The sequence below is a fragment of the Vicia villosa genome, linkage group LG5 (assembly GCF_029867415.1).
Source record: "Vicia villosa cultivar HV-30 ecotype Madison, WI linkage group LG5, Vvil1.0, whole genome shotgun sequence".
NCBI classification, from domain to species: Eukaryota; Viridiplantae; Streptophyta; class Magnoliopsida; order Fabales; family Fabaceae; genus Vicia; species Vicia villosa.
In genome coordinates, this window is record NC_081184.1 from 9,690,342 (window position 1) to 9,709,480 (window position 19,139).

Genomic DNA, 19,139 nt, shown 5'->3' on the forward strand with positions numbered 1-19,139 from the left:
CATTGTTGGGTTAGTTTTTACAGATCTGGAGATTTGGTTAGAGGTAAGAACATTGCTCAAATCTCACTGTTGAAATTTCTCAATATCTTCCAATATATATGGTTTTATAAATAAGCCCAGTATAAATAGTGATTTTTCATGGTCGCTGTTCCGTCTAAACCGCAAGTGAGGCAATGATTTTTCATCTTCCACCTTTTTAGTCATTTTCTAACACAACTGAACTGTAGTCAAGGCACATGTTTAGAGTTCATCCCTTATTCAGTATATTTGTTACCTATTTAATGTTAGAGTTCATCCCTTATTCTGTGAGTTTTGAGGATGGAGAAGCTATTGCTGATGCGATTCAGCATATGTATTTGTCGGGTCTGATATTTGGTTGTAGCATCACTTCAGATTTGCACCTATATTGTTCTGGTTTCATGAACTATATCTTCATCAAGGTTACCTTTTAGTTTCATTATTTGATTTCATGAACCTACATTTACCTTTCAGATTTGCACATTTTTTAACCATTTGATTTCATTATTTCTTATAGTTTTCTTTTAGTTTCCTTTTAGGTTTCTGTCCAAGACTATCCAGTTTCCTTTCAGTTTTCTTATAACTCTAAACTACATGTGGCTATTTGGATGATCCCATTTAAACATAGTGGAGCAATAAAGTTAGTATTTCTTAATTCTGATTTTGTTTTGTTTTTGTTGATGACAATTCTGATATGTTTTGTTTGGTCGATGCCATCCTATTAATAGAAAAAGTGGTATGAAAAGTGTAATGAAACAATTAGTGATTCAATTAGTTAGTCTTACAAGTCTTTTCTCGATGAATCTTTTGACTGTGATTCCTCTTTTGCTACAGATTTGCTACAGGATTTACGGTGTATGAGGTTACTATTGCAACTTTTACTAATTAGTTGGTGACTTCATTTTTTGCTTTATGAATAGATTAAAATTAGCATGCTTTTAGTAAGCCATCATTTTAATCAAACCATGTTGTGTTTTATTTTAGTCAATTTTAACTCTTTAGTTAGTTTGCTTCATCTTAGTTTAAGGTTTAGTAAAATTTAGTTATTGTTTGAATTCAATATCTTTTCAAACACTCAATTTTATTTCTTATGTTCATTTTGGTTGTAGTATACTAGAGGTTAGGGATTATATATATATATATATATATATATATATATATATATATATATATATATATATATATATATATCCATATAAGATTGGGGAATATAAGTTTATACAAAGTAAGTCATGTATTTTCGTTGTTGATATTATTTCTTGGCAGAGAAAAGAAACCATATAGAAACCGCAAACTCTGCCACTCAATTCTGGTTCATAGGGTGCATTTGAAGACAAAATTTTCTCCTTTATTGGTCAGACATAGAATACATGGAGGCAGTCAAGTGCTATCGAAATGCACAAAATTTTCTCTGTTTTGATAGTTGTTGTTCAATTGAATTTCTGAGGTTTAAGATTGGTAGTTTCTTTATTACTCCTTATTCTATTTCAAGTTGATTTGTGAATGTTAGTTGAAATGTTACTAAAAGGTATGTTTTTTACTGTTTATAAAAGAGTGCTTGCTGCTAGAAAATTTATAGGCTTAATGTAGAAACATTGGATTTGGATTTATAGATTTTAATGAATTTTCATAATTTTTCTTGCCAATTTCAAATGTAATCGATGGCTTTAAATTAAATTTCTGATCTTTCTCTCTTTCTCTATTTATTTAATTTCATCTGTTACAGATCTGCATTTAGGAAGGACCCAATGAATTCATGAATATTAAGTGGGAGAAAAAGATGATGATTGCAAGAAATGATATTAGCATAAGACAGCTATTCAGGTGATGTACATTTAAAAGTGATGAACATTAATGTAGAAATATTTGATTTGGGTTCATATATTTTCATAAAGGCTTTTCATTTGAAATTATTTATTTTTAATTTTAATAAAAAGTGACTTGTGAATGATAAATATTTTTGCAATTATTTTTCTTGCTCATTTAAAACATAATAGATATTTCTTATGTTGCTAGCTTTTGAATTTTGAATTCCTACTGTTTCCCTCTTTCTCTCTGTCTATTAGATATTTTTAAATTAAGTTATTAACATAAATTATTGTGGTGCTAGAGCTTAGATGTAGGTGCAATTAATGTTGTATTTCATCTGATCTTTTATGAGGCTAGATTATTTTGTGAACATTCTGCTTTGTATGGTCTTGCATTTAATTAATTAATTATATATTATGTAAAGAAGACATTATTAGCTTGAAAGTTTGCTTCACTTTTTAGTCTTGAATGTTAGGTGCTATCAATTTCTTAAGTATAATTATTTTTTGTTCTTTTAGGACCAATTGCATTTTCTGTCATGAATAACTTTCTAAAAATGGTAAAAATGATCATATTAAAATAAAATAATATGACAGTTAATACTGATTTCAAATAGGGATGTCAACTTGCCTCCATTAGCGGGGATCCCGTGGGGATTCCCCATTTGGGGCCCCAAAGACGGGGAATTTTCCCCTCGCGGGGACGGGGATGGGGAACAAAGTCTCCTAGAAGGACTTCGGGGACGGGGGTGGCGTAAATATCCTCCGCCCCGTGGAGTCCCCGCCCCGCATAAAATAGCCAAATGTCCTTAATTTATTTTATATATAATTTTAAATTATTATGTAAGTCTATTTGTCATTTCATACAATTAATGTTATACACAAATTTAAAATATATAAAAGAGTGAGATCTAAATGATTATTTCAAGTTTATTTTAAGTTTGAAATTTTGGTGGTCATGACACTTAATATTATAGATTAAATATTGTTAAAACAATATTATTTATCGTAAAGGAATAATTTATAAATTTTTTGTGGTTACTTTTTGAAGCTTTTACTGTTAATTTGGTTTAAAAAAATAATAATCATGTCTATGAATCTCGGCATGGGGATCCGTGGGGACCCGCGGGGACGGGGATGGGGGACAAAATCCCCCCGTAGCGGGGACCCGAAGCGGCGATGGGGAATAGATTCGATAGCGGGGATTATGATGGGAATGTATCCCCCGGCCCCGCCCCGCCCCATTGACATCCCTAATTTCAAACCACATATCAATGACTTTACTGTGATATGTTTACTAACTCAACTCATGTCTTATTTACAGGTCAAGCAAATGGGTCAGATTTGAGTGTATTATTAAAAACATGGGTCAAATTTGAGTGTATTATTAAAAACAATGAAAAGATGATTCTGCTGCAATGTCTCTTGTGTATAAATTTACCTCAAGTTTAGCAAATACAAATTGATTACATGTTGTCTATTTATTTCCCACCATTTGGAAATAATATATATTTTGAATGTTTATAATTCAATTTGAATGTTAGTAATTTATTTATTTTTTAAAAGCTTTGTTAGTAATTGAATTTAATACACTTTAAGATGGCAGAAATGTGTGAAGTTTAATAATTTGGTGTGATATAATTAATTACTAAATTTGTGTGACATAATGAATTATTAAATTTAAAGTTAAATTTTTTTCATCTCTATTTTACTATTTATTTTGAAATTAAACAATCTCTTATCGGGATGTTTTTGTATTTCTCTATAATTTAACTTTATGTTTCTCTATAATTTAACTTTAATTAAAATAAATACATTGTATTCATTTGTTTCTTAAATATTTTATATATTTAATGCTTAATTTTTGTTTTTTAAACATAAATTAGCATTTCTCGTAAATTAAATATATTTTATCTCTAAAGTATTTGTTAGTAATTCAATTTATGCGTTTTAATGGAGAAAAAATCGTTTACATCTATAGTATCTTTGCTATTAATTCATTTTAATGCACTTTAATGGAGAAAAAAACTTTTAACATTTATAGTAAAATTGTTGATATCAAATGTTTGGATTTGAATATATATATATATATATATATATATATATATATATATATATATATATATATATATATATATATATATATATATATATATATATATATATATATATATATATATATATATATATATATATATATATATATATATATATATAACCTACACTAGCTCTATATAGTGTTGCTTTTACATTTATACAGTAAAACTGTACCAAAAATTAGTAATTTAGTGTATCATGTATTTGGCCATTCATCTACAATGTCATATAGCGCTGATAGAATAAGGTTCACACACACTTTTTATTTTCTTTTATATCTCTTTTTATTTCCTTTTATAACCTACTTAGATCATATATTGTTTTTGCTTCATAATAGTTCATTATTTTAATAATAGTTTATTTTCAATTTTTCTTATTTTTAATCAATCATTATTTTAATTTATCTCACGGGTCATTATCTTAATTATCTTAATGTTGTTGTGCCAGTGTATCATCATTATTGGATCATATATTGCTTCATAATAGTTCATTATTTTAATAATAGTTTATTTTCAATTTTTCTTATTTTTAATCAATTATTATCTTTATTTATCTCACAGGTCATTATCTTAATTATCTTAATGTTGTTGTCCCAGTGTATCATCATTATTGGATCATACATATGGATTACCTTCTTCTTATAATATTATGAAGTTATTATTCATTTAAAATTGATATTTTTTTATGTATAAATAACTTACATAATTATTAATAAAATTGTTCAGAATGACAATTATGTATATTAATTCCATTATTTAAATTATACTACATCAAATATTTGAATACCCGTGCGACAACACGGGTCTCTTACTAGTATGTATATACTAAAGTATGAATGGCTAATACCTAAAATTCCTCTTCATTAGCATATCCTAAGTGGTTGCCTTCTAGGTCGGGTGCAGTTACCGTGCATAGATAAAAATCTATGCACCGTGCATAGATTATTATGGACCCTTGGATCATTGGATCAAATTCTAGACATCAATTGTTATTACTTAATACTCACCACTCAATACTCAATACTCAATACTCAATACTCAATACTGGATTAAAAACATGATCCAATGGCTTATGTAGGCTTATGCAATGTGCATAAGGAAAATCCTTATGCATATTATCCAAAGCCCTTCTAGGTCTGTCGGAGACAACTTGGTGGCCATTGCTTTCCCTCTTACTTTGACAAGTTCCTCTAACTTCTCCTTTGAAATTCTATATCCTGAAGCTATTTGTGCTAAATCATTAGCCTCTTGATTTTTCATTCTTGGAACATGTTTTATGTTCACATATTCGAATTTTTTGAGTAGTCTGTTTGCAATGACGAAATACATTATCAAATTTTCTTCTATGCATTTGTATTCTCTAGTCAATTGCTTAACTACTAACTCTGAATCTCCTTTAATTTCGACATTAGTTGCCCCCAATTCCAACAAAGCTTCAAGTCCTGCAATAAGGGCTTCGTACTCTGCTTCATTATTCGAGCAAGGGAGACCTTCGATTTTGTACTTGAGTTTTGTTGGAATTCCATCAGGAGAAATTAGTAAGATTCCAACTCCACTACCTTCTTTATGGGTAGAACCGTCGAAGAACAATCTCCAAAGTTTCATCTCCACATAAAACTGGGAGTGTTCGACCACTGCGTGGTCTACTATAAAGTCTGAGACAATTTGCCCTTTCGTAGCTTTCAAAGGCATAAAGGCCAAAGAATACTTAGTTAGGGAAAGCGCCCATTTACGAATTCGACTATGCATTATTGGCTTTGATAACATATATTTTATAACATCAAAATGCGAAGATACATATAAATCAATAGATTTTATATAATACTTGAGTTTAGTACAAGAGAAATGTAGGCAAAGACACAACTTTTCTATGGGAGTGTATCGGGTCTTTGCATTATTTAAAACCCTACTAAGATAATATATGGCTCTTTCGATGCCATCTTCATTTTCCTGTGCTAACATGCTACCTATAGTAGTGTCAGAAGTTGATATATATAATTTCATTGGCTTCTTTGCACATGGAGGGGACAAGATAGGCGGATTCGTTTGATATTGCTTGATCTTGTCGAATGCCTGTTGATGTTCATTATTCCAATCGAATTTCCCTTATTTCAGACGTAGAAGGGGAGAGAAGGCTTGTGTAAGACCACTTAAATTTGAAATGAACCTTCTCATGAAATTTATCTTCCCTAGCAAAGATTGCAATTCCTTCTTAGTTGATGGCGCCTTGGTCTCCATGATGGCCTTCAATTTATTTCGATTGATCTCTATCCCCTTTTTATGGACCATAAAGCCCAGAAAATCTCCTGCCTGCACAAAGAATGCACACTTGAGAGGGTTCATCTTCAAGCCATGTTTCCTCATTCTTTCGAATAATTGGCTGAGATGGGTAAGATGATCCTCGTCTGATATAGACTTTATTACTACATCATCTATATAAACCTGCATAAAGGTTTCTATGAAGTCATTAAAGATAGAATTCATCGCACGCTGTTATGTTGCCCCAACATTGAAATTCTGGTAAGACAGAACTCAGATGTCATATATGGATGTTGTTGTACCCCAAAATTTGCCCACATTTTTCAAAAATTTAAAACAATTTCAAAAATTGGGTTTTATAAAAATTTAGGGTTCATTTACATTGATAACCTATTTTTATAAATATTCAATTTAAAGTCTATTTTAAAATATAATAGTTTACTCTTAAATTGTTATATTTTAATAAATAGAAAAATGCTTGCCTATGCTTCATAGACTTTCAATTAAATTTTTATTTCAAATAAATAACATAGCACAGTTGGTAAAAATGAAAGTCTTGCATCACCAATCACTAACAATCTTCTAAACTTCCTCTATCCACCAATTCTTAGTTCTCATACTTATTTCAAATTTTTTTCCAAAGTCAATCTTTTTCAAAACTATTTTGGCCAATGATGACACCTGATCTGAGGCCTCTCCCTTTCTTTTAAATGATTTTTTTACAATGTTCTTGGCCGATGATTTTTATATGAGACCCCCTTTAATTTTAATTCCTTTTATCCATATGATGATTATCTGATGGTTCTTTAATTTTTTTTTTTTTTGGTTTATAACCACCGGTTTAGTCCGGTTCGGGGGAACAGCTCTGGCATCAAGTGGGTCAAGTCTCCTCCCGATCGCAGTTGCGGGGGATCGAACCGTGGTTCTCCCTACCAAGTCCAGCGCCAATCACTACTGGACCAACTAACGATTGGTAATGGTTCTTTAATTTTAATCAGTATAATTTTTGTTTGAAAGTTTATTGTACTAATGGTTACCGATTGTTTGTTAAGATATTATTAATTTTCAATTCTTATATCAATTTTAACCCATCGATTTTATGTAACATACCCCATAACCTTCAAACACCATACAATATAACACTAACCACTATTTTGCTTATATTGTAAATTTATTTTCATATAAATTATATGACCTTGTTTTAAACCAGCAAAAATTATTCCATGAACTCAACATTGTTTATATATTTGACACAGTAACTTCTTTTCACTTGACACTAACAGGCACCAAATACAGAAAGAATTCAAAAAATGATTGTACAGAAAAATGATCGTAACAAAAGAAAGAAATTTATTGTTTGTTTCAGATTGCAGATCGACACATCAACGTGTTTATTCGGTATCCCGAATCAACCCAGAAATTCACCTGTAGATCAAATAATCATGTTCATCACTCCTCACTTTTAACACAATTGTTGTTACGGCTTCGATTCATAGAGTTGAGAGAAGTAAGGAGTGTTTGGTTTGAAAGGATGAATAGGGTTACTGAAGAATGGGGCGGATCCCTTCTTTTTGTTTAGGGTCTATTTTCAATCTTTAACTAGTAAGAGACCCGTGCTGCCGCACGGGTATTCGAATATTTGATATAGTTTATTTTAAATAATATGAATAATATGTGTAAATGTCACTGTGATTTTAAAAAATGGTTATGTAAATTATTTATACATGAAAAAAATATCAATTTTATTAATATTTATTAATGATTATATAAATTAAAATAAGGATTGTATTGACAGTGACCCGTGAAATAAATAAATTATTAATTTGGAAAATGCTAATTGTTAAGAAAACATAAAAACAAGAAAGGCAAGAATAAATCTCAACCATTCATTATCACCACCACCCCATGATTCCTATTAAAAAGGAAATTAAATTAAAAATAAATTAAAAACTTCCCTATAATATAGTGACATGTGGACATTCTTGCATTTCTTCTCCAATTTCCTTCGTACTAAATAGCATTACTCTATTAATTTTATTCAAATTTAAACTTAAGTGCACTTTTGTGTAAATGATAAATTATTTGTTAGATTGAAGCACTAAATTACATGGTTTGATAAAAATTAAATGAATAAAATAAATTTATTCTATATAAATTTAGACTATATAAAAAAATGCAAAAACGTCTATTCTAAATTAGTGACTACTTTATTTCAAAATAAATAATAAAATGGAAATAAGAAATAAAGTACTTAAATAATAATTTTTATATGTATATTTTATTAATTATATATTGAGTTAATATGTAGCCAATTTTAAATTTAATAATTGGTTAAAACAAATCGAATTAGTGAACTTACAAACAATTTTGTTCATTATTATCACTTGTAGACTATATTTGAATATAGTATATTGCAAATATGCAATGCAATAATCATTATATCAATCAACTTACTTCCAAAAATATATTTTAATATCCTTTCATGATTACCATTTTTAAAAATGATTATTATTTCAAAAACAGAATATTTATTATTAGTTAATTTGATTTTATTATATTTAACGAACTTTAATGGAATGATTTCATGATGTTTATAAATATTTTACACTTGTGAGTTTTTTGGTTAAAGTTTGACAAAAAAAAAGATAAAATTAAATTAAAGTTGTGATTTCACGATGTTTATAAATATTTCTAAATAGGACTACTACACATTGCGTAAAAGAAGCAGTGCATATATGGAACTGCAGCTAATGAACTGAATTTCCAAAAAAACATTGAACATCAATAGTTAATAATTTGTCAACACTAAAATGAGCTTTTTCATGTAATCTTAAATGTCATGTTCTCCATCCCACTTGGTGAGCATTTTCCATATCCCTTGCTTCAAGTATGCATTGTATACAATGTGAGTTTATCTGCAACGAACCAAAAATAATGGCAGTAAGAGCATTAAACCAATAAATAATAATAATAACATTAGCAATCAGTACCAATAAACTCATATCAATACCATTATAACACAAGCAAAAAATAATAGTAATGAACAATCAGTGGCAATAAACCCATATCAGTGAACAATCAATACCATTAGGAGTGGCATTACAAATTACAAAATTGATCAAATACCAAATTTAGTAGCTATGAGATTCTCCATATCTCTTTAATTATATTTCATCTCAACTGTAGCTAACCAATTTAGATAAGCAAAATTTTCAATATTAAAAAAAATTAAAAATGAAATCTCTTTGATTTTACGCCCTTTTTATTTAAAAAGTTGTCATTCTATTTCTTAATTTTGATTTCTATTCTGTATGAATGTTGACTCTTGTGACTCATAAGATTGAAAAGAAACTACTATCATTAGTAATATTTAAAGATGGCATATAAGAAAATCAAGAGGACAAATAAAAATCAACCCTTAGAAAAGACACAGTGAATTTTCGGTCTCTCTTCCATAAAATGCATATGCCATATATTCATCTAGAGTTCAAAACATGAACACTTCAAATGTGAGTAAACACATCCAATAAGTATTATAAAAATCAAAATATAACTGATATCCAAACTTAGTATACACTAAACACACTACTCACTTCAAATGTGAAGTTCTCCAAACACTTGTGTGTATGCATCGCAGATAACAAAATTAATGTGCTTCTTCATCAACCCGTGACGGTGTTTATGATGTTACAGTTGTTCCACACAAACTGCAATGGTAAACCATTCAAAACCAGCATCAATATTTTCTGAACATCAAATCAACAAACACAATGAAATCATAAAACAATATCCATAAACAAATCTCATTAAACTTGGAAAATCTTTGTCATGCTTCTGCTTTGTAACATATCAATCTCATGTTTCAACAAAGTAACCGCGGCGGAGGAAAAAAAACATAAGACTCATACATCTTAAAGAAATCAAGGAAGACAGGGCCAAAGAAATCATGTTCTGTAGTGGTTATTTACAGATTTATCATATTCATAATCAATGGCTAGTAACCATAAATGAAATGCTTTGGTATAGCCATGTAATGATGAGTTGTTCTTTTTTATCCGCCATCAGTAGTTATATTAGCCTTTGAGCCACTTGAAATTTACAAAAGCCATTATAGCAAGAGCTTTGATTTAAAAAACTTTTCAACAGAAGAAGTAAATAGAAAAAAACTTACATACCTCTCTTAAAATGAACATAAAATCTAAAACGCTGAGAACTCCAACAAATCATCCCTTGCTGAAATCGCAAAGAGAAGCCATGGGAATTCCCTGTAAATTATCCAATTCAAAAATAATTAGAAAAGACAGGAACAAATAAGCAGCCAATAAGCAAGCGGAAACAATGCAAATCAAAATGTTGAAGTATCAAAGACATAAACATTGGCACAAAATCGCTTCTAAAAAACTGCCCAACTTCCATAAAAGGATTCAAAACTGCTGAAGTATCAAAGACATAAACATTGACATGTACCGGATAAAAATGGTGAACAACGAAAATAATGAAACATAGAGGTCAACAGAACAACTCATCACAAAATGAACTGCAACGCAAACCAATATCGAAACAAAACACTTGATTCGAAATCAAATGCAAATGCAAGATGAACCAAAACACTAAACCAGAATTGAGTGACTAATACAACTGGGTTTAACCTCTACATCAAATCAACTTCTCTATCAATTCAGCTACTTCTTGAATGGTTGTGATGTTTTTCAGAGTTATCATCCTCAATATTTGAGCCCAAACTCTTCCTCTAATCCCATCACTTTTTGAACCTGCAATATCTCAAAACCATAGCTCTAACATAAGCAACACAAACATCCAAGAAACATTTTCACTGATTTACAAAAAAAATGTAGCAAAACATCAAATTTTGCAAGATGAACACATCATATCCCAAAAGTCAGATTTGCAGAAAAGGCATGACCTTTTCACTGATTTACAAAAAACAACATGCAGAAAACGTTAAAAACAAATTGATATGTATCAAGAATATGTTTGCATTGATCTGTAATATAAAATCACTAACATCCTGAAGCTAATAAAGGAAGTAACTGTAAAAACCAAAAATTAATGACATAATCAATTGGGATAAATTGATGATAACATCAAAAGGTTAAGAATTATAACTTCCAGAGAGACAGTTTAACGTATATCAGTCGGTTTAATGTATATTACCTGCAATTTCCATCCTTTAAGCATTTTTTCTTCAAGTACATCGAAAGAGCTATAGGAAAAAGAAACACCAAAATAGTTACATCAATTGTGGTACAACCAGAATCAACCAACCAAGCTATAAAGAGAGTCAAGCCACCAATACAGCATACCAATACGCAAAGACCATAAGTTTCATTAACATACAACATACCAATACTTTAATAAACTCAAATATGAAATAGTATTGTAATCTTACAAAAAAAATATAGTCACGTTTTACTCGAAGACCATAGCGTTCGACTTGAACATACATTAAAAAACTAAAACGACATAAATATAAACCTACAGTGTTGAAAACTATAAGACTAAAATCATCCTGAAAATAACAGAATGCTATGGCAAATCACATGAAATAGACATTGAAAGCATTTGTTATCAAAAAATCAAAAACAAAAGCGATGAGATTCAGATTTTAAAAACAAACATTGATTTAAAAAAAAAAAAACTATGGAGAATGAAAGGTTTAAGTTGAAAGAGTCTTACTTGAAGAATTAGATTCAGATTCAGAATCTGAAGGTCATGAAGTTTGAACTTCATGTGCTTCTTCTTTAAAACAACCTTTATCGACAACATCTTCACATGATTCTTCATCTTCTTCTAAGAGAAAGGAAAGGTTTCTGCAAGAGAGAGAGAGAAAACGTAGGGTTTGTATGGAATGTTTCTTGGAAGAAGATGATGGAGCAAGGTGGTTGTGGAATGTTAAGGTTGGAGGGTAAAGGGAGACGGCAGAAAACAGATCGAGAGATTGAAAAAATGGAGGAGTAGTGTTAGGGTTTGAGGCAAAACGGAAGAGAGAGAGAGAGAGAGAGAGAGAGAGAGAGAGAGAGAGAGAGAGAGAGAGAGAGAGAGAGAGAGAGAGAGAGAGAGAAAAGGGAAAGATTGTCTGCCAGAGAGAGAATGAAGGAAAAGGTTAATGCAAGTTAACAAATAAAAAAACCGACCAATGAGAACACAACATTTGGCATGTTTTGTTTTTTATTTTGTTAATTACATGAATAACCTTTTGTATGGGTAAAAAAATTATTAGTGAAGGGCAAAATGGGTAGTTTGGGCAATTTCTTAGTATTGGGTAGATAGTAGACATATTTGACTATGGGCCAGTTTCTTATAGCCCAAATTGTTTTCCATGCTGCATCCTACTAGTTCCACGCTACACCCCCTACTGATATTATTTTTTATTTGGTTTGTTGTTGGGCTTTCTGTGGACCGGCCCAATCTGATTTTCTCTTTACACCCATATTCTACATCGATTTACCTCCCCTGGCTGGTATATTTGGATTGCCTCATTGATATTGGGCCATTTATCTTTTGGACCTCTAACACTTGATTTTTGCATGCTCCATGTTTATTTATTTTGACAACCCATTTTAGTTTCCCTTACTTTTTTTATATATATTAAAATCCAAAAATATTTTGCTTCATTATTTGTTTCCTATATCAAAAATAATTTGGTTTAATTCCTTTTTCTAAATTAACATGCTTATTTCGATATGTTCTTTTGATAATTGTAATTAATATCGGTTAGTAATTTTCTTTATTGTTTCTCATGCATATATTCGTGCCTAACATCTTCTTGTTTATGCGAGATATTTATCATCTTTGAGCATTGGACTACTCCTTGAGGATATTTAACTTGTTAATGTTATATATATATATATATTTTGCGTTAATTTTTTATTTGTAATAGTTAATTAGGGCTTTTCTTTCCACATTCCTGCCAGGTTTTTATTGTAATCCCATGCCCCAAAGCGATGTAATAGCGTAGGAACCTTTACTTTTCCGCAATTTATTTTTTGTAAATATATTAACTTCTAGTAATTAGGCGTGTATGGTAAGACTAAAAACAAACCGTAGCTAACATAATTCAAGATAAAATAATCGATTCTAACTCTCTCGCACACACTCACCTCTAGGGTACGCCCCTCTTGGTTGCCTTACGAATTAAATGGTCGTGTCCCTCGAATATAGAGGTACCATTAGAAAAAGTACCTACAATTTAAATCATCAAAGATCGTGGTCCCTCGATGACCCCGATGTTGCCTACGAATACATGATATAGTCCCTCGAATGGTTGCCTATGAAACGATGATTGTCCCTTCAAATTTGCTAAAAGGTACCTCTACTTGTTGCCTTCAACGACCTCCGATGACCCTTCGATTGTCCCGCACATCCAATCAATGGGACTACCTACCTCGAATGGTAAGGATAGCCCTATCTCTTTTAGCAGAGAAAAAAGCATAGAAAAAGATCAAACTTAGGGCCGTGTTCTTGATTTGCTTGCTCAATTAAAAAAAAGCTTCTCACACCTCTCTTATCAAATACTAAGGCTACACTTTTAAGCTAAAGTCCTTAAACTTCTTTTCAAAACAAACAAACAAACATGAGATGAGCAAATTAAGAGCCCGTAGATAACTACGGATGAAAAGGATGCAAACACCTTCCCATTTCATAATCTACCCCCCGAGCCCGTTTTTTTTAAAAGGTCTTTTTCTGTTCTTATTGCCCTTCCGAGTCATTGGATAAAATAAAAGTCGGTGGCGACTCTTGCTCACCGCAACATTTTGTTTGCGAAATAATAAAGTCAGTTCTCCCACCGAATTACAGATGTCATGACATCAGATCTGACATTATAAAAACAGACAAGATAGGAATACAAATAACAGTGCAGAAAATAAAGAACACAACAGAATTGTTCACCCAGTTCGGTTCAATCCACCTACTATGGGGGCTACCAAGCCAGGGATGAAGTCCACTGTCAGCAGTATCAATTCAAACCTAAACTCCCCCGTTTACAACTTCTCACTTAATCACTACCCAATGACCCTTCTACTTAGGTTCTCCTTAGATATGAGAAACCATTCTCACTCCCAATCATAACAATGATGTCTAGCAGTCAACAACTCAGTCACTGCATCGACGACCTAATTTCCAACATTCTAAGAACACAAATAAATACAACTTGAAGTTGCTTCAAATCTTCCTCCAAGAACAATACTCCTCTTGCCTACAGGCTTCGAGGATCACAATGGTAACCTTTCCACAGACCGGTAGGTTTACCTTACAGACTCAGCCCTTAAAAACTACATTATTAAAATTACGGCGGGTACCAAACTTAGGTTACAAAGAATCTATTTATAACATATTCCCAATTGGATTTGGGCCTTCAATCACAACCTTATTTGCTGTTTCAAAACAACAGAAATATTTTGCTAAAAGAAAGGTCTTTAATCATAAGTTTCCTAAATTGTCTCCACAATTAGAAACTACACAATCTTCAAAATTCTGACTTGATTATTTTGACCTTTAAATCGTAACAAACTGACATAACAAGCTGTTGCTAATATTACTCCACAATATAAGCTCCAAGATATTCTCCACAAATATCTCCATAAAATATGCTCCAAGTAAAAACAATAAGTTGTTACACTTTTGCAACAGACTCTCCTATAAAATCTTTCCACATTTAGTTTCCTAAATGTTCTCCTTAGATATAGCTCCTTATAGGATCCAATGTTTTAGGAATATTCTGTTTCTATTATAACAGAATCCAAACTGTCAGCTCAAACACGATGTTATTTATGATATCACGACATCTTCTTCGACATGTTGTTCCAGATGTTGAACATTTCAACACAACATGTTTCTCCATTAAATAGAACTTCAACCTGCTTTCTCTTACAAGTTATAATTCTATTTAACCTATTGCTGCTAAATTAGTTTTACCAAACATAAAGCCAATCCTCAAAAGCACTAACAATACACACTTGAGAGGGTTCATTTTCAAGCCATGTTTCCTCATTCTTTCGAATGCGTGGCTAAGATGGGTTAGATGATCCTCGTCTGATATAGACTTTATTACTATATCATCTATATAAACCTGCATAAAGGTTTCTATGAAGTCATTAAAGATAGAATTCATTGCACGCTGGTATGTTGCCCCAGCATTTTTTAAACCAAAAGGCATAACAATCCACTTGTAAGTGCCTATTGCCCTTGGACATCGAAAGGCTGTTTTGGAAACATCCTCTTCCGCAATGAAAATCTAGTTATAGCCAAAATATCAGTCGAGCATGCTAAGATACTCATAGCCTACGGCTGAGTCAACTAACATTTTTGCCACAAGCATTGGGTATTCATCCTTAGGAGTTGCTGCATTCAGATCACGAAAATCTATACATACTCTTAAGGAGCCATTTTTCTTAATTACTGGAACTATATTAGCAATCCATTCGACATACCTTGTGGTCTGGATGAAATTGCAACGAAGGAGCCTTTCAACCTTCCTTTTAATTTTCAAAAGGATTTATGAAGCGAACCTCCTGGGAGTCTGCTTGATGGGCTTCTTGCCATCCTTGATAGGCAGCTTTAGTTTGACCCGGTCCATCTTCAAACCATGCATTTCATCATAATCCTAAGCGAAGTAGTCTTTGTTTTTCTTTAGAAGTTCAACTATCTTGTTCTTCATCTTGGGGTCCAGTTTGGTGCTGATGTATGTAATCCTATTTGTGGTTCCATCTCCAAGATCAACCTCTTCAAGTGGGTCCTGCGCTAACATCTTTGCACTTGAGGATACTGGATCTTTCTCGAATCCCAAAGGCTCTTCGTCATAGATAGCGTCTAACCTTTGATTCGACGTATCTTCTAATACCTGTTCGCCAGGGTTTTTGGGTGTGAATCTTGCCCCCTGGCCTGCATCATTCAACATGGCATTGTTGGATTAAACCTCCATGTTGATCATCTCGGCTTCAAGAGCCACTTTTTTCTTGTTTTCGGCCAGATAATCCGAAATCTTTTCGAAGAACGAAAACTCAGACATAATCAGGGTTTTTGTCCCAGCCCGAGGGCCGTATTTATGATGATTCCCCTTTTTCTAGATCTCCCATAATCTCTCGATCCCATTGAAACCCATTAGGGTGGAGAGTTAAGAAGTATAGAGCATTTTTATTTGGGGAGTAAACATCCCCAGCTGGTTGACATGGGCCTATATTCGCCAGATTTCTGTCGAAGTTTGCCTTATCCACTTGATTTTCTTCACTCATGAAGTAACTCTAGTCAGCCTCTATGTTTTCCACAACATCGTCTTCTCTCTATATGGACACCCTATAATGCATGGTTGAGGGTACTTCTCCAATCCCATGGATCCATTCTCTTCCTAAGAGCAAGTTGTAATTGGCCTTCGCCGGTATCACCATGAACATTGTGGTCTAGTGATTGAACTAACAGTCAAATCTACTTGGATAACCCCCAGCGTCGGTCCTATTTTTCCTTCATAGTTTGACAGGACCATGTTCTGGGGCTTCACATCTGTGTCGAACATGCCCAGCTTTTTCAGCATAAACTGAGGCATGAGGTTCACTGCGGCACCTCCATCTACCATCATTTTATTGATTCTAACCTGTTTGACTTTCACCCTTATGTAAAGGGATTTGAGATGACTTTGCATCCCCTGATGAGGTCGCTCAAATTGGGCATTTTGCTCTTCGATAGCATCGTTACTAAGCACATAGTAAGATACAGGTTTGTGCTTTGCCATCTCCGCTGCTTCGGTTTCGTCATCGTCTTCAATTTCATTTTCCTTATTATACTCGTACGGTATAACGGATACCACGTTACAATTCACGTTTAAAGATGATACTCCGTATGAATCGAAACCATATGTGAGCATATCTTCCTCTTTACTCTGTTCCTTTTGAATCTTCTGATTCTCTTTCTGGTCTTCAGAAGGAAATAATTTCCTTCCCACTGGAGGTTTTGTAGAGTTTGTAATGTTTAAAGGAGCTTTTGTGTTGATGGATTCTCCAACCTCCATCAAAACTGTCTCTCTCTACTTTTCTTGGTCTCTGGTACCTTATCCATTGGGATCTTGACATAGGTTTTTACCTTTGTAGTTCCCTAACCTGACAGCCTCCCTTTCAGTTGCTTGGAATTGCCTCATGTAGGCCTAGGACGTTCTTCATCCTTTGTCGAAATTTCTCCATTTGTCCTTATTCGACCCTGCCCGAGTCCACCAGTCCTCTGGGATCTGTGCTGGTGTTAGAATCCAAAATGTGGATAGTTTGGTAATTACTTTTGTGGTATTTTAATAACTCTTTTCCTTACTTTTGATTCAATTACGTTTATAATTGTGTAAATAAATAAAATCGGGTTTTAGTAGTAAATATGCACTTTACTAGTTTTTCTCATGTGTTTTCAAGGTATTTTGCATTTTGGATAGCTTTGGGTGCTACTTGGGCAAGATGTCACTTTGGAGCAAGTTTGGAATAAATTTTGAAGAAGTGATGTTGAGCAAGGTTCGCTAAGCGGCGGCCTAGCGTGCTTTCTAGTGGCAATGCAAATTTTTGTTCAGCAAGGTCCGCTAAGCGGGATTAATTTTTGAAGGACACTACTTTTAGGAACTTGAAGATATTTTAAGGGTAATCTTTATCTTTTTCTCATACCTACCAACCAAGAACATTCTAGAGCAAGAGAAGAAGAGAAAAACTCATAAAGAACTCAAGATTTCTCAAGCATATTTCTTCATCATCTTTGGATTTTTATGCTAGAAGATCTTGTATTGATGTTTGTTGTTGAAGCTGTGGAGAGCTAAACTTCTCATGTGTCAAGATTAGAGGTAGTTAGCTTGTATAGTATGTATTTAGTTTGATCTTTTGTATATGAACCTTGTTGATGATTAATGTATGGTGAATATCTTTGTTATTCATGTTTATATGTTGTTTTGATACACTATTGAGAGATATGTTTCAAATCTTGACCTAAAGGATATTCATCTATCAATAAACAAATTCTAGAGATAGATTTGTGAGTTGATAATCACTTGTATCAAGTCTTAAAAATTATTATGTTAATTGTCGGTATGAGATATTATCTGACGGTTAATATGATAACATTCAGGATATTGGTTCAGAGATAAACGGTATCGAGAGGATACGTGGTTGAATTAATAATTAATATGTTCATATACATGATCATCAGAGTATATACAAAGCAAGCTAACGAAAACTAATTTTGACACAGTTTTACCAAATCGTTTTTAAACCCTAATTTACTATCTTTAACTACCTTTCATTTTTTTTACATATTATGACATTAAAACTTTTCAATACCTTAACTCAAAATACATTAAACTGTAGAACGGTGGTAGTATCGCATCAATCCCTGAGAAAACGATAAAGGAAATACTTACCCTTTTACCAGCTTGCAATTTGAAGGTAGATTTCCTAGCCTTTGGGTGGGGGTTGTCTTGTCTTCTTGGGACTCCCCTTCTGTCAAATATGTACATGTATGGGTTTCCTCTGCGTGCATCCCACCTTTGATTCGACAGAATCTTTTCTAAAGCCTCATCCAACTTCCTGTTATAGACTTCCCACATCTGGGACACATCAAGCATTCGGTCTCATCTTTGTGGCAATGTACAAAAAAGCCCAACAAGCTTTCGTCTGGTCTGGGATAAAATGCCAGCAACTGACTTTCTCTTTTCCAATTCCTCTCAGTTCTGGTGTGCTTCCACCTTTCGTGGTTTTGTGCTACCCTTGGGCTCACCTGTATGCTACACCTTGGACACAACAGCATATCAGAGCTTTGATTGTGACACCTCCAAAGGTATTCCTTCAGAGTCTCGTCAGCTTGAAGATATCGAGACTGCATTCCTTCTTTCTTCAAGCAGCTTTCGACTTCATCCATTTCTGGAGTGGAATGGCCCAGATTGACCATGTTAACACCTAAGTTGGCTCCCTCAGCAATTGAA

At 32.6% G+C, this 19,139-nt stretch overlaps 1 long non-coding RNA gene across 1 annotated transcript; it reads right to left on the minus strand.

The window, feature by feature from the left end:
* Positions 1–8,837: 8,837 nt before the first annotated feature.
* LOC131601312 (uncharacterized) lies at positions 8,838–12,244 on the minus strand. The gene is made up of 6 exons (XR_009283615.1): positions 11,879–12,244; positions 11,357–11,405; positions 10,831–10,953; positions 10,357–10,446; positions 9,775–9,888; positions 8,838–9,096 (listed from the first exon to the last, which is right to left on the minus strand). It is a non-coding gene; the product is annotated as an uncharacterized LOC131601312 (long non-coding RNA).
* Between the last annotated feature and the right edge of the window lie 6,895 nt (positions 12,245–19,139).